The following is a 26,222-nucleotide window of genomic DNA, read 5'->3' on the forward strand; positions in this document are numbered from 1 at the left end:
AAATTGAGGAAAGACAGATGTAGGATAGATGTGCGGAAATTTGCCTTTAGCCAGCGGGTGGTTGGTTGGTGGAACAGACTTCCATCCCTTGTCGTGGAGGTTGATAGCCTAAATAAGTTTAAGGCTCAGCTAGACAGGTATTTTGAACGAACAGAGGGGTGAAGTGGAAGTGGGTTTTTTTTTTTTTTTTTTGGCTGATGCTGCATAAGCTTGCTTTCTTGCATCAAATGCCTCTACTAATGCTAATGACTCAGGGGAGGTACCCATAGACTGGAGATGTGCAAATGTGACCCCAATTCACAAAGGAGGATCAAAGGCTGACAAGTAATTATAGGCCTGTGAGTTTAACTTCTGTTCCAGGAAAATTAATGGAGGCACTGGTTAAAGAAGCACTGCAGGATCATCTAGACAAGACTTCAGTTATAGCTCGGACACAGCATGGTTTTGTTAAGGGAAAGTCTTGTCTGACCAATTTGATTGGATACTATGATGCAGTCACAAAAGAACAGGATGCAGGGAATAACTTTGATATTATATATTTGGATCTTAGAAAGGCTTTTAATACTGTTGCATATGGAAGACTGCTGCACAAATTGGAGCAGTGTGGCATTGGAGGCAAATTGCTGCTATGGATAAAGGGATGGTTGAGGGGGAGAAGACAGAGAGTGGTAATCAATGGACACTGCTGATCATGGACTAATGTTATTAGTGGAGTTCCTCAGGGTTCAGTGTTGGGTCCATTATTGTTTTCTATATTTATAAATAATACTGATGATGGTATATCAAGCTTAATGTTCAAGTTTGCAGACGATACAAAGGTTCGCAGGGTTGTTAAGGACAATACTGACAGTATGCTGCTGCAACAGGATCTGGAAAGGTTGAGCAGATGGACTGAAAGGTGGCAAAGGAAGTACTACATATGGGAAACAGTAACCCCAGAGCAACGAATCAACTCTGTAGTACTACACTGACGATGGTAGAGAATGAAAAGGACCTGGGGGTAATTGTGCAGGCAGATATTAAGTTTTCTGAGCAGTGCAGACGGGCTGCAAGAGTAGCTCATGGTGTATTGTCAATGTGATATAGGAATTTTTCTAACAGGGATAAGTAGGTGATTATTCCCTTGTATAAAGCAATCGTCAGGCCACATCTTGAGTACTGTATACAGGTCTGGAGGCCTCATTTCAAGAGGATGTAGAGCTGCTTGAACGAGTACAGAGAAGGGCAACAAGATTAGTGAATGGAACAAAGGGTTGCTCTTACAAAGAAAGGCTTAATTTTTGCAAATTACGGTGTCTGGAAGCTAGGCACCAGCAAGGTGATCTGATAGAGGTGTATAAAGCCTTGAATGGTTTGAGCATGGTCAATGCTGATGGGATTCTTCCTCTTGAGCAGAATAATCACCTAAGAGGGCATAAATTCAAATTGAGAAAAGACAGATGTTGGATAGATGTGTGGAAATTTACCTTTAGCCAGCAGGTAGTTGGTTGGTGGAAAGACTTCCATCCCTTGTTGTGGAAGTCGATAGCTTAAATAAATATAAGGCTCAGCTGGACAGGTATTTCGAATGAACAGAGGGGTGAAATGGGAGTGGTTTTTTTTTTTTTTTTTTTTGCTGATGCTGCATAAGCTTGCTTTCTTGCATCATATGCCTCTACTAATACTAATAGTACTACTGCACATTTATTTTTTTAATTTCTGGGAAACTATTGATACTATGCAAAAATTAAGGTCATGTGAAATATGCGGTTAGATTTTGCATAGTATCAATTATTTTGGGTATGCAAAATCAGCATACCCAAATTCGCGAAGAACAATAAAAAAATGTAGATAAACAGAACAGTTTTTGAAAATTTGTTACACAGTATAATTCTTCTAGGTTTCTTGCAGTTTTCTCATTTTTAAATTAAGTTTACTTCAATTTGTCATGATTAGCTGAGAGTTCCTAACTAATTATTCATGATTAGCTAGGAAATCCTTTGTTGAATGTCATAAAAAGGAAAAATTTCCCTCCAAATTAACTCAAGAAGAAACATTAGAGAAACATTACTGCATCAATTCTACTGTGATAGATTTATGTTCTCTTCACACAGTTTTGCATGCAAAGTTAGCAAAATCATTCAAACACTGTGGAAACTTCTTTAATTTTCGATAATTAAATGAAATACAAAAGGCAATAATGACTTGTGTGGGGGAGACTGCATGTTTCAACACTATCTGGAGATGGCCCTCAGTCCATTTTAGGGATGGTTATATTATAAATTCTAGTTAAATATTGAGAAGATATGGAAAAATATATAAATTATTATAAGTACAAATAATAAAGAAAAGCATACACAACTGAGAACAAATATATCTTGTGATATACCTCTTCTTAGTTAAAGAAAAGTAAAATGATAAAAAAAAGTATACATAACTAAAAACAGGTATATTTGCCAGTGCTTAACTCTAGTTTAACAGCAGGGTTAAGCACTAGCAAACCTATAAATTATGGATTCCCGTCGGATTGCCCAATGGCACCCACATGATATCAGAGCTGTTTCACCCCACCCCACCCATGGTGGTTGACCTAGCAGTATGGTAGTTTTGCCACTGGGGTTAGTTTCCTCGAAAATGAATTATTAAATAAAATGTCATTAAGTGAATAGAGATTTCTCATTTACTCCTATATTAAAGTGATAGATGCAGTCCTGAAAAAAAAAAAAAAAAGCAGTAAATTTAAAATATACCAATTATCAGAACATAATACAGCAATAGAGAAAGGGGTAGACTTGCCTATTTTGCATACATGAAGTAATAACAACTGCCAAACTACATAACCGGGTAATAATAAGAGAAGTTTGAAACTTCATGCATTACTGATTTATTTAAAGTAGAATCTCCCAATTAGGCTTCTAACCATAGAAGAAAGTAAAACTGCAGAATAAAAAAAAAAAATTTTTTTTTTTTATCTCAGTCAGACAATGAAGCTTCTTAGTTGAAGTCATTTAAAATATACAGCTATTGACATTTACATACTCTTCTTTTCATATAATAGCCAGTATGCTCTTTTATGTTAATTCTGCTGCTCTTTTGCAGGGCTTTCACAGCAAAGATGGCCAATCAGTTTCTAAATGGGTAAAGCTTCTGACATGTCTCTAGTTGTTATTAAGGTTGTGATCTTAAAAAAAAAAAAAAAAAAAAAAAAAGCCCTTTTTATGTATTCCACTCATCAAACAAGTGCTGATTCAGCTTTGAATTTTCCCACACTATCAGCATATCCTATGTCAGTTACCTATGGAGGTAACTTACACCAGTGATTTACAACTCATTGGCTAAAAGAAAACTTCCTACAATACTACTGTCTATACCCTCCCCAATTTTAATTTCTTTTTTTAAATCCCAATTTTTTTAAGGTGCCTAGTTACCAAGCTTTGTAACCCACATTTTCAGTCTTTATGTGGGCACCCTTTTGCCAATTCCACAAGTACACTGCCTGTCTTTGAACATTTTCAAGGTAGTAGAAGTAGCAAATAATTCAAAAGAAAAAAAAAAAAACAAAAAACCATCCACTTCCACTCCAACAATCAATCACCCACTGGCTGAAGGCAAACTTCCACACATCTATCCTGCAACCATCCTTTCTCAACTTAAGTTTATGCTCCCTCGTGTGTGCAGTCTTAGCAAGAGGAACAATACCATTCACATTCAGCTATTCAATCCATTCAAGTCCTTAAACACCTCAATCAGATCATCCCACAGGTGAATAGTATCCAGAAGCTGCAATATGCAAAACTGAAGCCTTTCTAGCTAAGAGCACCCTTTTGTTCCCCTCACCCATTTGGCTGCTCTTCTCTGCACCCATTCGAGCAGATCTACATCTCCCTAAAGTGAGGCCTCCAGACCTGTACACAATACTCAAAATGCGACCTAACTATAACATTAAACAAAGGGATAATCACCTCCTTATCCCTGATAAAGTTTCTGTATATCATTGACAAAAACACGTGAGTTGTTCTGGCAGCTTGTCTGCACTGCTCAGAGAATTTTATACCTGACTATTACTCCCAAGTCTTCTTCATTTTCCACTACCCTTAGTGTAGTGGAAAAGTAGTAATACTTTTCCACTACACAAAGATTATGCAGCATCAACAAAAAAATAAATAAATAAAATAAATTTCCCATTTCATTTACCCATTACTGCCAATAATTTGTCCAAATCCTCTTTAAATTTATTCAAACTACCTCATCCAGAAAATTGGTTAGAAGTTTATCCCAACAGTCAATAACTCTTTTGCCAATACAAATTTCTGTGTACGTATGCTGCAATCATCCCTTTTTTAAATTTATGCTCCCTTGTGTTTCATCTAAGACAGGGGTTCCCAACGTAGGATACATGGACCCCAAGAGGCACGAGAAGCTTGTCAAGGGGACATGAGGAATATTTGAAAAATAACTATATTATGCTATTGAAATATTCCAAAAAAGTAGTAGCAGTTTTAATAAAAAAAGTTGTGTATTGGAGAGGTTTTTTTTTTTTTTTTTTTTATATATGAAAACCCCAAACACAAGAAGTATTAGAATCTATAGTACTTAGTACCGTGCTTGGATTGGAGGTTGAGAAGACGAGAGAGATATTTGTTGACATTAGACTTGAACTTCTGTAGACTGTAATTTTCAGGAAACACATATGAAGGAAGATTGTTCCAGAAAATGGCAGTTGAATGAATAAACGAGGGTCGACCGGGCTAGCCGGGTGCCTGCCTGGCAACCCAAAGGTCGTAGGTTCGAATCTCACCTCGGGCTTGGATCAGAGTAGAAAATGCAAAAACCTTGGGAGGTGCAATATAGCCACAGAAGCCGCTGTGCCAACAACTAACAAAAAAAAAAAAAAAAAAAACAAGAAAGATAAAAAGTTGGTTCTGTGAGTTTGAAGTTGGACAGTAAATGGATGTTGGCTGGTGGCAGCACGTGTTTGGACTGTTTTGAAAGAGAGAGCAGGAATTATAGAAGCCAATTCAGAAGAACAGCGCCCATGGAAGTATTTGTAGAAAAGGCATGCAGCAGAAACAGTACGTCTATGAGACAGTGAGTGGAGAGACTCTCTTAGATATAAGTCATTAATTAACTAACTATCCTCTTCTGAATGGAATCTAGAAGCCTGTGAGAAGTTTTGGGGGTACTGCCCCCAGATGTGGGAACAATATTCCTTGGTAGTACAGATTTGCGATTTGTACAGAGTGAACAGTTGTTTGGAAGAAAAGTAACACCAAAAGCAAAAGAGAAAATCACGTTTTTTAGATGCAGAGAAAGCAATATTTGTAATGTGCTTGTGCCAAGAGAGATTAGAAGTCAGAATAAGAATGTCACCAAAGATAAGCATAGGAGCAAAAGAATCCTTTTTATGAGATATAAGACAATACTGAGTTTTAGAAGGATTGAAATCAACTAAGTTGTCTTTGCCCCACTGGAGAATTAGCTGGAGATCGGCATTTAATGAATTGGTAGCATTTATTCAAGAAGTTGAAGCAGATTGAGCAGGGCAAGGTTTCTCAAAATGGAAAGTGGAATGCAATGTGCTATCACTGCTAAAACTATGGATAGAATTTCCAGTCAATTGAAGAAGGTCATTAATATACAAAAGGAAAAGAGTGAGGGAAAGAACTGAACCTTGGGGGGACACCAGCATTAGTGGAGAAGTTAGAAGACAGAGAGCCACCCTCAGTGAGCGATCAGAGAGAAAACTGGATAACAAAATACAAAAAACAGTTGGCAAACCATAAGATGGAAGCTTGTTTAGTAGATCTTTATGCCAAACATGATCGAAAGTCTGAGATGTCAAGAGCAACTGCTTGTATTTCACCAAACTTTTCCACTGAATTTTTCCATAAATGGGTAACATAAGCCAGATATCACCAGTGGATCGACACTGGCAATCCATACTGGCAATCACTGATGAGATGGAAGGTTCTAGGTAGTTTAAGACTTGGCAATTAATTGATTTCTCCATTATTTTAGAAACAGTAGAAGTAATTTCAATGCTATGATAATTGGATTGGAGGGATTTGTCACCCTTTTTAGGACCTTGCTGGATATAAGCAAATTTACAAACTGAAGGAAAAACACCTTTGGAATAAGGAAGTGAAAAAAGGCAGCAAAGAACAGGAGTAAGTTCAGGTTGCTGTTTGTTGTTGTTGTTACTTGGTTTTTAGGAGCATTAGCAACTAAGGCCATATTGCTCCAGGGATATGCGGTGGTCATTCCCTGACCTTTCCACATCCTCCGTATTTGGTGGTCACGGGCTCGAACTCCGGTCTAATCAAGAAGCATGTGCAATGCACTGCTGCAACTGCCCACCTGGCTACGGAGGTGCCTTAGTAAGTTCAGGAGCACAGGTTTCGAAAACAAGTGGAGAAATACCATCAGGACCTGTGGAGCTTTCTGAACATCAAGATTCATCAAAATCCTTCTGATATCCTTTTGACAGAAGACCACAGGAAGCACTGAATGGAGCGTGTTGGGAATAGTGGGAGGTGTTTTACCAAGATCATTAATACATGAGTTGGAAGAAAAATGGGATGCTAGCAGGTCAGCTTTATCCTTGGCTGAAGTGACAACAGAACCATCTGGTTTGGACAGAGGTGGAAGCAGAGATGGGCAAAAGTTAGGGCCAATAGCTTTGGCAAGAGAACAGAATGCTCGGCTACCATTAGGGCAAGAAGCAAGTTTTCTGCTCTTAGCCTGTTCAAACTCTAGTTTGGACTGATTAATAACTGCTTTACAATTGTTGCGAGCTTTGGTGTAGGTAGAAAATGAAACTGAAGAATTAGAAACAAGTCAATTACATTATGCAATGTTCTTCTCTTGAACAATCATAGCACATTTATTGGAAAACCAAGGTTTATATAAAGGATGAGATTTTAAAGTGGGGTATGGGATAAAGGATTCCATTCCTGCAAGAATAATTTCGGTCCCACAATCTGAGCAAACATTGACATCAGAAGTTTTGAAACAGTAATCCAACAAAGGAAAACAAGAAAAGAAATCTCACAGGTCATCCCATTTTGCATTCTTGTAATGCCAAACAATACGAGATTGGGAATAGCCATGAGATAAAGGTTCAATTGGAGAAGAGACAATCACCAAGTTGTTATCTGAGGTGCCTAAAGGACCTCTCACTTCGACCATGTACTTAGAAGGGTTTGTGAGAAAAAGTTCAAGTGTATTGGCTGTATGGTTAAGATTGCCCGGTATTCTTGCAAGTAAATGAACAATCTGTGCAAGGTCATTAGTAATTGCAAAAGCTTCAGTATCTCGGCCAGCTGGGTCAGTGTGACTAGAAAACGGAAGCCAGCTGGAGTTGTGAATATTAAAATCACCAAGGAAAATTACCTCACTATTAGGAAAGTTGAACTGGAGAAAGTTAAGTTGCAAAGAGAGGAAGTCAAAGAGCTCCAAGTGATTAGTGGAGTTGGGAGACGGTAGAGACAACAGATGAATTTGACACAATGAGGTAGAGAGATTTTAAGCCAGAGAAGATCGAAAAGAGGAGATTCAAAATTACCAAGTCTCTGACAGGGAATATCAAACGGATATATGCACAAGTACCACCTTTGAGGTGAAAGGAATCATACAGCAAATAATTTGGACAACTGAGATGAGCAGTAGTTGAATCAACCGATAACTGATATTCTGTCAGAAAAAGTATGGGGTTTGGCAGACTGCAAGTGGAAATGGACATCGTTGAGATTAGAATTGAGACCACGTATATTTGTGAAATGAACTACAAAGTGTTTGGGAGATTTAGATCTTTTCGCAGATAAGCTTACTCTATTAGTTTGACAATTCGTGGTGTATTCAATAGTAAGAAAAAGTGGAGGGGACATGCTGTATGAAGTAATGAAATTTTTGGATATGGCGTACACATGGTAAGAATATTCCCAAATCCTTGACATAATGTGGCCTCGACAATGCCCCCCACATACACACTACTCGGTCTCCCTCCAGTCACTATCTGGCAGAGTAGAGGTAGCAAGATTATACAGCAACTGATCAGGAAGCTTCCTAAAAAGTTACCAATAGGTTCAGTCCGGTGTAATAACTGGTGGCCAGCCTGCAAACACCGTTTTAGAGCTGTACCCTCGAAATGTAAGGAAGAATGGATCTTACCATGATGTCCATCATAACCTCAAAAATCATCAGTCATACAGACAACTGATACAGACAATCTTCAAAATCAAGAGGTTAGTGCAAAAGTTTCAATGTTAAAAGCTGTACAATTTATCGCCTATAGTTGGCGAGTAATAACCAGTAAAACAATTTGGAATTGTTTTGCTAAATGTGGTTTCACGACTAATTGTGATTCAGACGCGATAAGCTGTACAGAAAATGAAATGGCTTTGGAACTGCAACAGGTCCAAAATTGTGAAGAATTTTTAACGATTGACGATAACCTTCAATGCCACAATGAAAATGAAGATTATGAGGAAACAATTATTGAACAAATTGCGGCAAAACACTCAAAGACACCAAAAGACCAAGAAAATGATGATGATGATATACCTAAGCGAGTGACTAACCAGGATGCCAGGAAATGTATCGCTAAATTGAGATGTTATTTCATGCAGGAAGGCAATGAAGGCAGTCCTTCATCAGCATTAGATACCTGCACCGACTTTGTTCAATTGCAATCCATAAAGAGCACACGTCAGGGTACACTTCATAATTTTTTCAAAGTAAGAACCCTTAAGTAATGTGTAACCTTTGCCTGACACGGACATTATTCTGTACTGTATCTTCATTTTACACATGTACATTTTGTTTGCTTTTAGCTTTAGTTATTTTTAAATAAATGTTTGTACCAATATAACTTAAATACAGTGTGCTTTCTTTAAATACCACATTCCCTTTATTTTATTCATACTTTTTTGCCTCCGTTAGAATGTGCTTTTCAGCTCATTAAAATTTCGCTTAATTGGGGCAGCCGCTTAATTGGGCCAAAGTGATCTGTCCCGATGTGTCCCAATTAACCGAAATAGACTGTACTTGTAAAAGGATAGTCAACATGGAAAGAAGTTACAGCAACGAAGAGTATGCGGACAAGCACTTCACGTATGGTAAAGCCAATGGCAGTGCACTCGAGGCTGCACGTTTGTACCAAGAAGCATTTCCCCGCCGAAGGCAGCCCTACAGGCCCACATTCATCAGGGTACATCAACGCCTTAGAGAACATGGACCCTTTGCACATGGAGTACGAGCAGGTAGGCCCAGAAGCATAACACCTGATGTTGAGAAAAGGGTGTTAGAAAGAACATCCTGTAACATGTAACATCTGTAAAATCTTGTGGTGTTGAAACCAAAAATTAAAAATGTATTATCTTATGTTTATTAAAACCGCCCTTAGCAAAGGATTCTCAGCTTTTTGCTAAACTAGTGGTCCCATAGTCAGTGGCGAATCTTGACAGAAAATGTGCATTATCTCGAAAACAGTTCATTTGCAGCCATGTTCACTGGGACTTTTTTGCTTATTTTAGTTTGTACTTTTCACCTTTAAATTATTTACCATCATTTTTGAAACACACTGTATAATTGCTAAGACACTAGTGAACCATGTGCTATGGACATGCTTGAGTTGATGTATGGTAAAGAAGCAAAACAGATAATTCCACCAATTCCATTATCAAATAATGCAATTTATGGCTGGATTTGTGACATGTCAGAAGACATGTAGAAGTAGTGGAGGAAATCAAGAAAAGTCCTGCAAAAATTGGTATACAATTGGATGAACCAACTGATGTCTCCAACTCGCATAGCTTCTTGTTTTTGCTCGATATATATATATCAGAATGAAATTAAAGAGGAATTTCTTCTTTGTAAACCCTTGAAAGAAACAACAAAGGCAACAGACATAATGAATTTTTTTGATTCAAATAGTCTTTCATAGGAACTAGCAGAAGCAATTTGTACTGATGGTGCTTTTGCTATGTTGGGATAAAAAAAAAAAAAAAAATATCAGGTTTCACCACTCTAGTTAGCCCAGGAACATTTTTTTCCTGAAAATGTGCCATAACAGACAGATTTTTTTTATTTTACAATGAAAAATATGCATCAGTGAATACTCACTATATAGTTTTTTTGCAATTTTTATAATTTTTTTAGTAGGAAATACATGGGAGCAATTAATCCATTTGGGCTATCCTGAGTTATCTCACGTATGCCAAAAAGTGTGCAAATTATACAGATTTTTTTAATAAATTAGTGCTTGAGCTAAAAGAAAGGAAAAACACAAAAAAATGCAAACTTATTTTATTCCCTGAAAGACAAATTGAACTCCATAAAAAAGGTATTCCAAAAAAAAAAAAAAAAAGAAAAAGAATTTCAAGAAAAACAAACAGTAATTTTACTTGGTGTGGTAGGTCTTTAAACAAGGAGTGATGCAAAGGCCAATTTCTCATGTTTCACACAAGTAGCATGTCTCCTTTTGAATTTTCTTGCCATCTCTGTTCTGCTTTTATGGAGCATACCCAACAAGTTCTAGTTGGAAAGTTTTTCTTCTCAGTTGGTGGAATATCAATGGGGTAATGGCCTGATCAATAGCAAGTTGGGTGGGATGTTGAGGACGGTCTTCCCCTTTCTAACTGGTGGAATTTGCAGGTGATATTTCTTGATAAGTTCATCAACCAGGTCTAAAATGAAATTCAAGGGTGAAAGAGCTTTTTGGCCATCTGAAATTGTGGCTTTATACAGTAGAAATGAATTCAACACAACTAGATCCATTAGGTGAAAGAAAACCTTTCTGTAGTATTTTTTAATCTGTTTTCTGGGCAGGGGATAGTTTGCCAAATGCTGGTCAACTTTATCTACACTTCCCATGGAAAAGTTATAGTCACAAACTACTTCGGATCCCTTCACTACTCCTGTTCGAGTTTCTATTTCTTCCTGAGAAGGATTATGGCCCATAGATAACAACACTACATCTTTTTTATCTTTCCAACATTAAGGCCATGACTTTCCCTCTCTGAAAAGCAGCAACCTCTTGTCTTTTCAGCTTTCCCTTCTTCAACATTTCTGGCATTTCCTTTCTGTTTAGTCTCACTGTACCATAAACATAAGTTTTCTTTGTGATGAGAATATCAGCTAATTGGGAACTGGTATAATAATTGTCAACTGTGAGGCAATATCCTTTTCCAAACAGAGGTTTTATGAGAGTCAAAACCACTTGCGTAGACACTGGAAGACCAATAAAGTCTGGATCCATTTCTGTACCTTTTCCTACATATATTATGAAATGCAAACATAGACACTTTCGAATTCACGCAGCATATAATACTTTATGCCAAACCTTGAGTGCTTCAATGGTATGTACTGCACCCAACCGAGTATTCCTTTATACAGCATCAAGCTTTCATCTATTGTTATGTTTCTTTCAGGAATATAGACTTATAAATTTATTTTCTAAGAAGCAATAGACAACCTAAATTGTTTAGTTTTAGATTTGGGTGCGTATTTGCATCATATGACTCATTATCTGAGAAATGAAGGTATTGTTTTATCTTTTTATAATGCCTAAGAGCCATCATAGTTACAAACATTGGTGTCACAAGTAATGGCTTATTTAATTAGTGCATTCACAATACCTTGCAGCATTTTCAAAGCAAAAAATATTCTCAATTCAGCAAGCATCACTGGAGTCCAACTAGAATCACAAGCACCACTTTGTTCTGCAAATTTATTAGTCTCAGAGCACACTAGATTGATTAGTTCTTCAACAAAAATAAAGCAAAAAAGTCTATGGAAGTCATTTCACCTGTACTGCTTTCAATGGGCAAACCTGGCTGTGCAGCAAATGGAAATATTGAAGGTGGCAGAGGATGGTCTTTAGTGCAGTCAATTTTGAACCACTGTCTAGCATCTAAAATGCTGACATCGCCATCTTCTTCATCTGAATCAAAACTTGAAACAGATTCATCCACCAAAAGTTTCCAATATGGATCTATATGAATTGTCACTAATCTCTTCTTCACTACTCATTAAATAAATAAATTGAAAAAATCAAGTGGAACGCACAAGCAGTAACCTCCGGCCACAAGCAATAATTGTGAACTAACTACATTCTGACATTGCTGTACAACATAAGTAAAATGAAAGCCAGTTGTCTGTTGCCAAACGTAAGAAAATCCCGAGAAATCTCGGAGTTCACTCCAAGAAATCTCCGGATTTATCTGGCTAAGGCAAAATCAGCCAGATAAATGCTTGAGAAAATACATTTCAGTCCTAAATTATTGTTTGCTTTTATCCCACGATATCTAGTGTAGTTCCAAATAACTTTTAAAACTAAAAACGAGATATCTTGGGATAATCCATGAAGGGATTAAAAAAGTGTACCCAAATGCATTTACCAGCCATTGCATCCTTCATCGCTATGCATTAGCATCAAAGACACAGCCACATAATTTGAAAGCCATTTTGGATGTTGTTATTCAAGTTGTGAATTTTATCAGGGAGAAACCACTGAATTACCATATGTTTGAATCTTTGGGTGAAGGGATCAGCTCACACCATACTGCTGCATCATACAGTAGTACAATGGCTATCCAGAGGAAATGTTTTAGCAAGGGTTTTTGAAATGAAATTGAAATGAAATATTTTTATGTCGGAAAGAATCCACCTTCACTTCATGTTTCAAAGAACTGTACTTTGTGACTTCTCTGGCATACTTTTCTGATATTTTTCGTATTCTTAATTCAGTTAACATTTCATTGCAGGGTACAGACATTCACTTGGAGAAAATAACAAGAGATCAAATCATTTCAAGAAATATTGGCTCTTTGGGGAAGAAAGGAGGACCAGGTAACTTTACAAATTTCCAATCTCTTGATGAAATCATTTCTTACCCAGTATATGTTCTTGTTTATACTCTGGCACAACCACCAGGTCAGTGGAGTTTACAATAAATCATCAATACAAACATTAATCGTATTTAGCAGCACAGGCTTGTACTCTGGTCAACTCAAAGAGCACGTGTTACTGCACTCGTGTCCCTGACCACTCAGCTACATATCAACTAGAATCGATATTCATGGTAAACTCAAGAATTTATTTCCTTTAATTTATTTATTTTCTTTCTTTGGAAAGGTTTACTAAAAGTCAAGGGTATGGAGCCCAAAATATGTTGGGAAACCCTGTTCTAAGAAAAAGTAAACATGCCATTAGTCTTAACTCTTTTAATTATCCATTACTCATGCCACTAAATGAAATAAATACATTCACATGGTAACTGTGAGACACCATCTTTTACTTTAATTTTTAAAAAAAATCTTTTTTAGATTCTTTACTGAACCGAAAATGGAATTTTCTTAATTATGATCTGATAAATTCTGTTACAAAATGTGGCCTCCGTAGCCAGGTGGGCAGGAGCAGTTGTGCATAGCACACTGCTTCTTGATTAGACCAGGGTTCGAGCCCATACCAACCAAATACGGAGGATGCAGTATGTCAGGGAATGTCCACTGCATATTCTCAGCCAGGATAAAGGGTGAGGGTTGGCGTCAGGAAGGGCATCCAGCCGTAAAAATTGCATGACAAAACAATAAAAACGCTGAACCTATATAATAATGGGAAAAAAGGAGAGGACAAAAAAAAAAAAAACAATTTCAGTTACAAAATATTGAACAAAAATAAATGAGTGAAACCAAAAATAATAATAACAAAGAAAATATTTTTTCTTCGAGGACTTCCTTTGCTGCCTCCTTTAATATAACTGGATAGATCCCATCCACCCTGGGTGCCTTTCTTGTGTTTATCTTCAACAATTTCTCCTCCACTTTACTCCCAGTTATTTCAAGATTCTGTAGCTTACTGCTAGATTTGAATACACCTCTGGCATTCCCCTCGCTGAATAACTCCTCAAGTGTGAATGTCGATGCAAAATATTCATTTAGTTTGTTAGCTACCTGAGCAGGATCATCAACAGTTGACCCATCAATATCAAGTGGAACAATCTGATTCATCCCCTTCCTTCTAGAGTTTACATAAGTAAAGAACTCTTTGCTGTTTTTCTTTGCATCCCTTGCCAAGGATTTCTTGAAATCTGCCTTCGCCTGCCTAACCTCCTTTGTAACTTGGTTGCATATCAACTTGTATCTATCATAGGCTTCTGTGTCATGTGTTAATTTGTAAGTATCTCATGCATTTTTCTTCTCTGCCATATGCCTCATTAGTTCATCTGACATTCATTTTGGCCTAAACGTTGAACAATATTTCTTAGTTGGTATGTAAAGCCTAGTAGCTTCCAAGATAAGTTCTTTGAATGCTTCCCATTTTGAATTTGCTGTTGGTAACATCATCAGTTGGTCCCACTGTATAGAATTTAAATACAGTCTCAGTCCATCGTAGTCGCCTTTACGGAAGCAATAACCCTTCCCTTTACCCCTAATGGTAGTTACCTCTTTGAGTAAATCCCACTTCAGCACACTGATCACTGCCACCTAGTGGTTCATTTATCTGCAGATTCTTAATGCATGAAGAATCACTGCTGATAATCAAATCAAGAGTATTACTCCCTCTAGTTGCCTCCCGAACATGCTGATGTAGAAAACAATCATCCAATAAATCCACAAAAGCCCTGCTAGTGTGTGAGTGACCAGCCCCCAAATTCCAGTCAATATCTGGGAAATTAAAATCTCCCATTATAAGACTCTCCGATTTACTGGCCCACTCTATTTCCCTGTACAGTTTCTTATTATACTCATCAGACTCATTAGGCCTATAGCACACTCCTACTCTCAATTTTGATCTCCCAGTGCTTATGTCACACCAAACTGACTCAACACTGCACTGTCCAGCGATGTCGACTGGCTTCACTTCCTTGGAGGCAAATTGCTACTATGGATAAAGGGGTGGTTGAGGGGGAGAAGACAGAGAGTGGTAATCAATGGACACTGCTCATCGTGGACTAATGTTATTAGTGGAGTCCCTCAGGGCTCAGTGTTGGGTCCATTATTGTTTTCTGTATTTATAAATGATATTGATGATGGTATATCAAGCTTAATGTCCAAGTTTGCAGACGATACAAAGGTTGGCAGGGTTGTCAAGGACACTACTGACACTATGCTGCTGCAACAGGATCTGGAAAGGTTGAGCAGATGGGCTGAGAGGTGGCAAATGAAGTTTAACATTGACAAATGTAAAGTACTACACATGGGAAACAGCAACCCCAGATCAATGTATCAACTCTGTGGTACTACACTGACAGTGGTAGAGAATGAAAGGGACTTGGGGGTGGTTGTGCAGGAAGATATGAAGTTCTCTGAGCAGTGCAGACGGGCTGCAAGAGTAGCTCATGGAGTATCGTCAATGATATACGGGAATTTTTCCAGCAGGGATAAGGAGGTGATTATTCCCTTGTATAAGGCAATGGTCAGGCCACACCTAGAGTACTGTATACAGGTCTGGAGGCCTCATTTCAAGAAGGATGTAGAGCTGCTGGAACGAGTACAGAGAAGGGCAACAAGATTAGTGAATGGAACAAAGGGGTGCTCTTACGAAGAAAGGCTTAAATTTTGCAAATTACAGTGTCTGGAGACTAGGCACCAGCGAAGTGATCTGATAGAGGTGTATAAAGCCTTGAATGGTTTGAGCATGCTCAATGCTGATGGGATTCTTCCTCTAACTCAGAATAATCACCTGAGAGGGCATAAATTCAAATTGAGGAAAGACAGATGTAGGACAGACGTGCAGAAATTTGCCTTTAGCCAGCGGGTGGTTGGTTGGTGGAACAGACTTCCATCCCTTGTTGTGGAGGTTGATAGCCTAAATAAGTTTAAGGTTCAGCTGGACAGGTATTTTGAACGAACAGAGGGGTGAAGTGGAAGTGGGTGTTTTTTTTTTTTTTTGGCTGATGCTGCATAAGCTTGCTTTCTTGCATCAAATGCCTCTACTAATGCTAATAATGGGGAAAAAGGCGAGGACAAAAAAAATAAAAAAAAAATTTTTCGGTTACAAAATATTGAACAAAACTAAATGAGTGAAACCAATAATAATAATAACAAAGAAAATATTTTAAACAATTTACATGGTCCCTCATGTTCCCAATACATATAAACACATTAGCATTAGTAGAGGCATATGATGCAAGAAAGCAAGCTTATGCTGCATCAGCCAAAAAAAAAAAAAAAAACTTCCACTTCACCCCTCCATTCGTTTGAAATACTTGTCCAGCTGCACCTTAAATTTATTTAGGCTATCAACATCCACAAGGGATGGAAGTCTGTTCCACCAACCACCTACCCGCTGGCTGAAGGCAAATTTTCACACATCTATCCTAAATCTGTCTTTCCTCAATTTGAATTTATGCCCTCTCAGGAGATTATTCTAAGCAAAAGGAAGAATCCCATCAGCATTGAGCATGCTCAAACCATTCAAGGCTTTATACACCTCTATCAGATCACCTCGCTGGAGCCTAGTCTCCAGACACTGTAATTTGCAAAACTTAAGCCTTTCTTCATAAGAGCAACCCTTTCTTCCATTCATTAATCTTGTTGCACTTCTCTCTACTCATTCCAGCAGCTCTACATCCTTCTTGAAATGATGCCTCCAGACCTGTATACAGTACTCAAGGTGTGGCCTGACCATTGCCTTATACAAGGGAATAATCACCTCCTTATCCCTGCTAGAAAAATTCCTGTATATCGATGACAAGACATAATGAGCTACTCTTGCAATGTCTGCACTTCTCAGAAAACTTAATATCTTGCCTGCACAATTACCCCCAGGTCCTTTTCATTCTCTACCACTGTCAGTGTAGTACCACAGAGTTGATAAGTTGCTCTGGGGTTGCTGATTCCCATATGTAGTACTTTACATTTGTCAATGTTAAACTTCATTTGCCACCTATCAGCCCATCTGCTCAACCTTTCCAGATCCTGTTGCAGCAGCATAGTGTCAGTAGTGTACTTAACAACCCTGCTAACCTTTGTATCGTCTGCAAACTTGAACATTAAGCTTGATATACCATCATCAATATTATTTATAAATACAGAAAACAATAATGGACCCAACACTGAACCCTGAGGAACTCCACTAATAACATTAGTCCACGATGAGCAGTGTCCATTGATTACCACTCTCTGTCTTCTCCCCCTCAACCACCCCTTTATCCATAGCAGCAATTTGCCTCCAATGCCACACTGCTCCAATTTGTGCAGCAGTCTTCCATGCGCAACAGTATCAAAAGCCTTTCTAAGATCCAAGTATATAATATCAAAGTTATTCCCTGCATCCAGCTCTTTTGTGACTGCATCATAGTATCCAATCAAATTGGTCAGGCAAGACTTCCCCTTAACAAAACCATGCTGTGTCCGGGCTATAACTGAACTCTTGTCTAGATGATCCTGCAATGCTTCTTTAACCAGTGACTCCATTAATTTTCCTGGAACAGAAGTTAAACTCACAGGTCTATAATTACTTGTGTCAGCCGTTGATCCTCCTTTGTGAATTGGGGTCACATTTGCACATCTCCAGTCTATGGGTACCTCCGCTGAGTCCAAGGAAGCTCTTATAATTATGGCTAAGGGTTTGCTTACTTCCTTTGCTGCCTCCTTTAATATAACTGGATAGATCCCATCCACCCCAGGTGCCTTTCTTGTGTTTATCTTCAACAATTTCTCCTCCACTTTACTCTCAGTTATTACAAGATTATCAAGCTTACTGCCAGAGTTGAATACACCTCTGGCATTCCCCTCACTGAATAACCCCTCATGTGTGAATGTCGATGCAAAATATTCATTTAGTTTGTTACCTACCTGAGCAGAATCATCAACAGTTGAACCATCGAATCGATATCAAGTGGATCAATCTGATTCATCCCATTCCTTCTAGAGTTTACATAAGTAAAAGAACTCTTTGCTGATTTTCTTGGCATCCTTTGCCAAAGATTTCTCATAATCTGCCTTTGCCTGCCTAACCGCCTTTGTGACAGACCAGCTTATATCTATCATAGGTTTCTATGTCATATGTTAATTTATATGTATCCCATGCATTTTTCTTCTCTGCCATGTGTCTCATTAGTTCATCTGACATCCATTTTGGCCTAAATAATTATATACCTCGAACAATATTTCTTAGTTGGTATGTAAAGCCTAGTAGCTTGCAAGATATGTTCTTTGAATGCATCCCATTTTGAAATTGCTGTTGGTAACATCATCAGTTGGTCCCACTGTATAGAATTTAAATACTGTCTTAGACCATCGTAGTCGCCTTTATGAAAGCAATAACCCTTCTCTTTACCCCTGATGGTAGTTACCTCTTTGAGTAAATCCCACTTCAGCACACTGTGATCACTGCCACAGTGATCACAGTGTGCTGAAGTGGTTCCTTTATCTGCAGATTCTTAATGCATGAAGAATCACTACGATAATCAAATCAAGAGTATTACTCACTCTAGTTGCCTCCCGAACATGCTGATGTAGAAAACAATCATCCAATAAATCCACAAAAACCTTGTAGTGTGTGAGTGACCAACCCACAAATTCCCGTCAATATCTGGGAAATTAAAATCCCCCATTACAAGACTCTCTGATAATTACTGGCCCACTATTTCCCTGTACATTTTCTTATTATACTCATCAGAGTCACTAAGCCTATAGCACACTCCTACTCTCAATTTTGATCTCTCAATGCTTATGTCACACCAAACTGACTTGACACTGCACTGTCCAGCAATGTCGACTGGCTTCACTTCCTTGGATTTTATGTGTTTCTTAACTAATAGCATAACCCCTCCTCCCTTTCTATCCTGTCTATCCTTTCTGTACACATTGTACTCCCCAAATTCCAGTTCTGCATTCCTTATATCTGTGTGACACCACGTCTCTGATATCACAACAATATCTGCCTTTGATGCTTTGAGCAATACCTCAAATTCATCAAATTTATTTACCAAACTCCAAGCATTGGTGTACACACAAGTATACATGCACGTGTTCCTATTCTTAGCTACCCTAACACAACCCATGTGTTTACTTGTACCGTAATGACTCCCAGCAGTCTCGGAAACATCCTGCATCTTGTTTTCCAGACTTCCACTCATTCCAATAAAAGCAGTGCAAGAATCACTTTCACCTCTGCCAGTGGCTACTGTTAATCTATTAGTCCTTGCTTCCCCCCAAGCTAGCAGTTTTCCGACCCACCTAACATTGCCTCAATAGCATCAGCAAATATTCTTGCACCCTTTCTATTTAAGTGTATCCCATCCCTGTAGAAGCAGTCACTCCTGTTAACAAGTACAGACCAGGCAGAAAAAAATTCTACTCCTTGAGCCTTGCACAACCTTTCCAGAGCCTAATTGATCGACAAGACTCTCATCATATACTCACTCCTATTGTGTCTGGGTTGAATTGCAGACACTTTCAAATTCATCCCTAATTCACGGCTTTTTTTCAACAGTGACCTGTATTTGTTAAGTAATTCTGCCGGTCTCCTAATCTTAATATCATTTGTGCCAACGTACTACTATATCACCTTTTGTGCCCTTAAAAGATGATATCCGCTCTACAACGTCGTCAACCTTTGCCCCGGGCAGACACACCCTGGTCCTGTTCCACCTATCCTTTTTACAAAGCATGTTCCCCGTTTCCCTGACAATAGAGTCACCAACTACTAGTTCCTGTGGAAACTAGTAGTTGTTGGTGTACATATGCTCGCATGAACTCTGGCTGAGCAACAAGAATGTCTATTTTTGTCAGCTGTGTGCAATAACCCAGTGAAACGAAATGTCTACAACAAGATCAGACAACTCTCACACCTGTGGGAATGGGAGTTGCCTATAAGAAAGACAAACATTTTAGACAAACAACTCTCACACCTGTGGGAATGGGAGTTGCCTATAAGAAAGACAAACATTTTAGCTTGCCTGGAGTCTGTTGAATGGCAAAAAAAAAAAAAAAATTAAATTCTCATAATTCATAGTATGCCAAAATGAAAACAAATAATACTGCATAATGAATTGGAGAATGTTGGTGGGCAAAGGTACATGGAAGGATTTGATTTAAAAAAAAAAAAAAAAAAAAATTATGCCAATCAGTTGCCACAAAACTTTAAATACTATGATTTGGTCTCCATTTCACTAGCTGTACTGCTTTAGAACCTATATGCTTCTTAACCACATGCATACCCCACCTCATGCCATGTCTATCCTTTCTGTATGCATTATAATTGCCATATTCAAATTCTACATCCCCAATGTCAATGTTCCACTATGTTTCTGTTATACTATAATATTGGCATTTGTTGACTTAACCAATACTTCAGAATCATCAAATGCAACTTTCTAGGCTGATGCAAATCCCCAAGCAGGCCTTTTAAATGTCCCCTTTTGCCTATTCCAGTTACTACACATCACAATAGAACAGGACTGCCATACATCCAGCTTTCCAAGCAGGCATCCTCCTTTGGACATTGGTTGTCCAGTTTTCCAAGCTAATACACACAAACAAATTCAAGCAAACAAGTGTTTACAGCAAATTTTAATTTTGTAAGATTCTTCAAAGTCAGACTCATTCTGAGCGTGTTTAATGCAACGTTTGTCCCCATCCAATTTCTTTTGGTTATATACTGACCACAGATCATTCTGGTACTCTGTGATATCAAATACCAATTGACTCTTGAGCATACACAGCATAGTCTTCTTTCTGTGGGACCACAACTGCACGCATTTTCACTTTTCAAGCATATTGACAGTTAGTAAGCTTTATAGTATTGGTCAGTTAGAACCATTTTATTATTTATTGTGTACCAATATTAAAATTGCAGAAACAATCAGCATCATACTCGGAATAGTGTGAATAATCACCCTTGCATGAAAAAAAAAGAGTAGCAAAGGTCAACGTTACATGTATTATTTATTGTGTACGTCTGGTGCTGTAGTATCAAATAAAGGAAAAGGTGACTTTATCATATACAACTGAAAAACAAACTGAATCAAAGAAATGCATCCAGTTTGCATCAGGTAGACCTGTTTATTTATAAAAATGATTAGATTTACAGAAGTCTTTTTTTTTTTTTTTTTAAGTTTTTTCATACTTATTATGTTATATACCTAAAATCATTCGCATCAAAGATTCATACCTACCTAAAATCATTCCTTCATTCACACATACTTACATTATATACTTAAAATCATTAATATCTGAAATCATTCATTTATTCATGAATAAATGAAATAAATTTATTAATACCTCTCTCTCTCTCCCTCCCCCCCTTAGGATTTATTCCGTTAATAACAACAGTTCTCCTCAACCTAACATCGAAGTCATTCCTTTATTTTTTTTTTTTTCCCACTCTCTTCAATCTTCCCAATCTCCGTTCACCAGTCTTCTATTCATAGCCGCTCTCACACCCTCTATCACCTCCATGACATCCATTCCAATGGAAGACAACATGTTGTCTTCCATTCTCTTCACATGGCCAAACCACTTCAATCTTTTTTCCTGTATTTTATCAATGATGGTTTTTTGGATGTTCATTGTATTCCTTATCACTTCATTTCTAACTTTTTCAGTTCTAGACTTCCTTGTCAATCTTCACCAAAAATCCATCTCAACAGCCAGTAGTTCATTTTTTGTTTTTCATTTAAGGTCCAAGTATCACATCCATATAATAAATTGTAATATTGATTTATATATTTGATGTGCAGTTTTATTAATGATATTTTTAATCCACACCACAGAACTGAGCATTCCTATGACCTTTCTACCTTCACCAAGTCTTCTCTCAAATTCCTACACAGATCATCCGTCAGCTCGAATAACTGCACCCAAGTATTTAAATTACCGTACAGTTTTACTTGTATTCCATCTAAATTCAGAACATGCTTGCTTCGATTCATGTACTCTGTCTTATTAAAATTTACTGCCAAGTCCCCATGTTTTATATTCTTCTAGTAACTTTCTGCCCATGCAATTTGCACCTTTATCGTCCTGTGGTCATCTGCAAACTTGGCCATCTGCAAACAGTAGATTGTAAAGATATTTATCATGACCAAGGAGAATATCCATTGAACTGCACTTCTGTGACCATGGTCTTACAACAACTTCCAGGTACAGCTTAAACAAAGTAGGTGACAAACAGCATCCTTGAAGTAGTTTTAAATTTTCTTGATAGTTTAGAACCAATTTTAACATAGCATGTATTGTTCTTGTAGATTCTTCTAATTATATCAATCAATGGCTTTGCTTATTGACATTTTTTCCATAGCCTTCTACAGAAGATTTCTTGGCACATTATCACATGCTTTCCCTAAGTCTATGAACAGCATACATCTTGGTTTGCAGCCTGACATTTTTCCAGAATCTGCTTAACAGTCAATAAATGGCCTATACATGAGCTCCCAGTCAATAAACCACACTGTTCCTCAGAAATTACAATCTCTTGTTCCAGTTTTGATTTTATCACTCTTCCAAATAGTAGTAGTAGTAGTGGCATGTGATGCAAGAAAGCAAGTGTATGAGCTTATGTAGCATCAGCCAAAAAAAAAAAAAAAAAAAATATCACACCATTCCCTCCAAATGCCTGTCCAGTTCCTCCTTAAATTTATTTAACCTATCAACTTCCACAACGACAGATGAAAGTTTGTTCCAGCAATTAACCACCTGCTGGCTAAAGGCAAGTTTCTGCATATCTATTCTACATCTGTCTTTTCTTAATTTGAATTTATGGCCCCTTAGGTTCGTAATCTGAACAAGTGGAAGAATCCCATCAGAATTCAGCGTGCTCAACCCATTCAAGGCCTTATACACCTCAATCAGATCACCACGCAGGTGCTGAGTCTCTAGCCACTGCAATTTGCAGAACTTAAGCTGCTCTTGTTTAGCAAAGAGCTCATAATGCAAATTGCTCTATAGTTGGAGCAGCTTCTTTCACCTTTCTTGAAAACTGATGTAATGTATCCAATTTTCATCTCATCTTATATTTCTTCACTATCACATAATTTGCTGAACAGTCAAGTTAGTAGATTTATAACTTTTCGACCTCCATATTTAAGAAGCTCCATGTTAAATCCACCTGGACCTGGTGCTTTTCTGTTTGTTTTCCATTACTGTATACTTAAAATCATTAATATCTGAAAAAGATGTTATCCTCCTTTATGGATTATAAAAGGAGACTATTGGGTTTGATGTACTTCTCTTTTGGATTTTAAGAGATGGTAGTCCTACAGGTTGATGTAGAATGCTGGAATCAAATCAACCCCTGCTTACAGTTGTCATGCAACTATTAGTAAGTTGTATTGTAGTGTATTGGAAACTAGTTTTCCGATTTTAAACAAGTGGCAAGGTGGGCACAAACACCCTAAGACTGACCACAGCAAGCTAGGCATGTCAATCACTGCTACTCGCAACGATCAATCGAAATGGATACCAGATTGTAACGCCTAACCATAAATTCTAAAGCGTTTCTATAAATTTGGTACTCAAGTTATTGCTATACTCCAGAACACGGTGCACCTCCTGCCAGCCACGGTCTCTGGGTGTTTATTCCCCCCCCCTCCCGCTGTTTTAAAATAGGAAAACGAGTTCCCGATTTTAAAACAGCGGCAAGGAGGATAAACACCCTAACTAACACTAACCATAGCAGGTTAGGCATGCCAATCACTGCCTACTTCCCGACTTTTAGTTCGACTAAAAGTCAGGGGTAACCAGATTCTGGAGTTTTATCCAAATTATTTACACAACACTTATTCCAGCAATAACTTACAATACGAACTGTAATGACAATGTTAATGATTTTACAAACAGAAAGAATTTCTTAGAAATCTATATCAGTATTTAAAAATTAAATAAGTTTGCAAAATTTTATTGTTGGAATAAAATTAAGTTCTATTTGAGTAGTGCCTAATGGAAAAGACGGTTCTGACACCGATATTAATAATTATCAGAAATACGATGCAGAGTGAACGAACAGTAAAAATATAGTTACTCTTTATTTTACAAATACTAGTTCTCCTAATTTCGATAATTACTTACGTTTTCGTATGCACTTTTTAAAACATTACTCGAAAATACATGCCAACAACCTCCACTTCACAAAACATTGCCAGAAGTAAAGCAAAGTTGCTACAGTATTTCTGTTTAGTGTTTACAGTAAGCATCTCCCTCTTCATCCCTAAAACTTTAGAAATCCCTATTCTAAAATGATGACTTTTATCTTGTAATGAATACAGTACTGCATTTCATCATATCGTATCATTTAAATTTGTTTGGTTTATGTTGTTGGGCATTTCACTCGCGTATAGGCAAGTAAAAAGAGAAACTACGCGTAAACTGTTAAAGAGAAAGAAAAAGAAAATAAATAAATTATATGTGTGTACAAATGAGGGTGTGTGGAAGAGAATGGGCGAAGAGTGTCATATTAGGGCTTTCCGGAAACAAACCCCATCCATCCATGTCCATAAATTGCACGTGTTCTCTTGTTTTGCCTGTGCCCTTTTCGCCTGAAAACGACTAATTCAGCCATAAAGTAAAAACAGCTCATAAAAGTTCCTAGAATCATTGATTACCCCGGGGGCTCACATCTAGTGAGTATGGGCTTGGCAAACCCAGGGTCCTGAGCTGGATATCATCAATCTTCTCTTTCTTGGTGATTCCCTTTTACTTCTCTCTCTCTCTCTCTCTCAGGGGGTAACTTGGGAATTTTTTTTTTTTTTTTTTTTTTGGCTGGTGCAGCATAAGCCTCAGGCTTCCTTGTACCATATGGCCATTAATAATAATAATAATAAAATACAAACTGGGGAATTTTCCACCAGGAGATTATTATAACCATTATGTTACCCATTACTGTTACCCAGTTATGTTACATTACTGTTACCCAGTTATGTTACATTACTGAGAAGCAAACTATGGGCAACACCGGCTTGAGACCTAATTCTACACTGTACGAAAGTTCATAAAACTGTCTCTATCATTATTAAAAGCAGAGCCAACCAATAAGTGTGGAGCAGAGACGACCACCTTAGGGCATCACTTGCAAGATGATCCGTTGTAACGCCTAACCATAAATTCTAAAGCGTTTAATGTTTAATTACAAATAGATGCAGTATAAATGGATCATTCACATCACATTATGAGCTAGTCCCACCAGTAATGCTCACGTTTTCTAAAAATGACAGCACACTTTCATCAAAATTAAGTGTAATCAATTATATATTGTTCCTCATTCTTTAATGACTTCCTAACATTTTTTTCCCAGTCGTTTTAACTGGCGATAATTGACAGTTCCAGAAGGCTAATGGGGCTATCCCCCCCCTCCTCAGTGAAAAAACAATGTGGCCCTATTTTCCTTCTATGTGATGATTTTAAAGTTCATTGAATTTCCGGAACACTGCTTTAGACCCTCTGTCCAGAAAATCCTGGGATGTGAATGATGTAAAAAGGTAAAGGTAAAGTGCAGCCATTATCAACCCACTGCAGGATCAAAGCCTCCTCAACAATTCATGCTGAGGGAAAATGGACCATAATCTGCCACGCTGGTCCAGTGCGGGTTGGCAGATCGGCCGTATTCAGCAGTGAGGGGCTTGAACCCGGTCTACTCAAAGAGCGTGTGCTACTGCACTCCCGCCCCTGACCACTCGGCTACGGAGGCTGTCTGAATGATGTGATGAGTTGCTAAGTAAATTTTCTTCCTATTACAAGAGTACTATTGCTGGGCTGTGGGAGGCTTGCGAGGTTTAATAGAAACCGTTGATAAGAAATCCTTGTTTCTGCGAACCTGTTGATTAAAACATCTTTGTCAGGAGGAAAATAAAAATATATTTCAGCAGAATGTTTTCAAATGCAACAGATCGTCTTGACAAGCTTTTGACCAGAACTGCTGATCATTGCATTCACTATGCAGTCATCAGCAGATCTCAACTTCAGAAAACAAAAATGGCACTTCTGCACACTTAAAGCTTCCCCTCTGTAAACATCTTGAAATACGTGTTATTTACACAATACCACAATAACTCATTACCTATGATTCCTTACGGAAATTAGATTTTTCTCCAAAGAAATAATAAACCACCTAAAGAATACACGTAATTACTCAATATACTGATGTTTTATAGCCATATTGCTTCGAAGCTCACGTCTATTATAATCTAATCTCGTCTACAATTTGCCAAAAAGTTGAACCTTTTTGTTCGAATTTTTAATTACAATGCCACAATTAACATTATTTTTATTTATATATAATATGTTTAATCTACTTCTCTT

General features: G+C 37.8%; 1 protein-coding gene across 2 annotated transcripts in view; it reads right to left on the reverse strand.

Moving 5' to 3' along the window:
* The window catches only part of ave (sterile alpha motif domain-containing protein aveugle), a 69,319-nt gene extending 45,199 nt beyond the window's left edge, over positions 1-24,120 (reverse strand). For both annotated transcript variants that reach the window (XM_090381456.1, XM_090381457.1), the window contains exon 1: positions 23,997-24,120. The gene's annotated coding sequence lies outside the window, so the exon portion shown is untranslated. The remainder of the gene's footprint in view (positions 1-23,996) is intronic.
* Positions 24,121-26,222: the final 2,102 nt, after the last annotated feature.

Source organism: Mastigoproctus giganteus, chromosome 9 (genome assembly GCF_048544385.1).
Source record: "Mastigoproctus giganteus isolate SK-2022 chromosome 9, ASM4854438v1, whole genome shotgun sequence".
Lineage (NCBI taxonomy): Eukaryota > Metazoa > Arthropoda > Arachnida > Uropygi > Thelyphonidae > Mastigoproctus > Mastigoproctus giganteus.